This window comes from Chionomys nivalis, chromosome X, assembly GCF_950005125.1.
Source record: "Chionomys nivalis chromosome X, mChiNiv1.1, whole genome shotgun sequence".
NCBI lineage: Eukaryota > Metazoa > Chordata > Mammalia > Rodentia > Cricetidae > Chionomys > Chionomys nivalis.
The window spans coordinates 105,289,268-105,291,009 of NC_080112.1; positions in this window are offsets into that span (position 1 = coordinate 105,289,268).

A 1,742-nucleotide genomic window follows, 5' to 3' on the forward strand; every position below is an offset into this window, starting at 1 on the left:
TTGGAGCCTGTCCTGGAACTAGCTCTGCAGACCAGGCTGGTCTCGAACTCACAGAGATCCGCCTGCCTCTGCCTCCCGAGTGCTGGGATTAAAGGCGTGCGCCACCATCGCCCGGCTCTGGTCACTGTTTAACAAGATTTAGGGCAATTTACTTCTGTTCTAAGTAGAAGAAATCCTCATGACAAGATGGAACATCTCAGGGAGGTGGAGAAGAATTTTTAGTTTTATTAATTAATTATTTTTCCTGCACATAGGTAGTTTTGTTTCAGCAAATGTGTAGATACACAATATTATAGCACCATTTCTACTATTGTTCTCTAACATTTTAGAAGCTTTATTGGACAAAAGGGTATACACCTAACATAGTTTGTTGCAGAACCAAGGATTTGTTCTGTACAAGACCAAAACAGGAAAGCCTTAGGCAAAAAAGATGGTTAACTGATGTGGTGGTTGGAATGTATTTGGCTTCCATAAGCTCATAGGGAGTGGAACTATTAGGAAGTATGTCTTTGTTGGAGTGGATATGACCTTGTTAGAGGAAGTGTGTCAATTTTGGGATGTGCTTTTAGGCTTCTGTGTTCAAGCTACACTCAGTATAGATATATTCCATTTCCTGATGGCTGTAGATCAAGATATAGAACACTCAGCTCCTTCTACAGCATCATGCCTGTCTAAATGTTGCTATTTCCCACCATGATATTAATAGACTAAACCTCTGAAACTCTTAGACAAACCAATTAAATGCTTTTCTTTAAAAGAGATACTGTGGTCATGGTGTCTCTTAACAGCATTAGAAACCTTAACTAAGACAAGTTGATTCCAGGTGATATAGATATAATTTGGATATTATAAGAATCTTGGTTTACTGATACTAATTTAAGGTCAGTCTTGTTATATGTATATTTTTTATCTTGATTAAGGTATTGTGATTGTGTAGTTCAATTAAAAATGTAATTTATAATTAGGAAATATTGGTTGTTAATGGATAATCATCAATAATAGTCAAGCTTGTAATCACGTTAGTTAGATTTTCTAGATGTGCATAAATATATTTCAGATAGGCATTCTTCATATCTTTCATAGACTACAGAATATGGCATTTAATGTTTTAATAACTTAGGGTTTTTCATGACAATGAGACATGTCTGCTCCTGGCAGCACCAATCTACTTCAAGAGGAAGACGGAAATCAAAGAGGCTCCTTATGGAGTTTGATAGCCATTTGGGCAAGAAACTGCTCTTGCCTGGACTATTGTATAAACTGGACACAGAGAACCCACAGAGGACTGCTGAACTTGCCTAAAGGTGAGATGATTCTTTGGGGTTCCTGACTCATGAAAGAGTCTATGAGACATTCTGCAGGACACAGCAGATAGTGACTGAACTGTCTTTGAAATTTCCTGCTTCATGGAAATGTCTCTGGATACTATGGGTTTGTAGGCTGAAGATGGATGCTCCAATGGTACAAAAGAACTTTGGGTGACTGTCCAGGCAGCAAGATGTCTCTGTCATTTCTAGAGTTTGGAAGTTGCTTCTTTCTTGTTTGCTTAAGTAATATTATATCCTTCTGGAGTCTTTGATGGAGTTGAAAATATAGATAGATATAGTTTTCCTTAGTTATGATAAAAGGTAAAATAGATAAAAATATTGTAACTGCAATTCTTGCTTGATAACTTTTGTTATATGTAATTTTACTATGTTAAAGTGAAAGCTTTTCTTTTTTGTTTAAACAGAAAAAGGGGA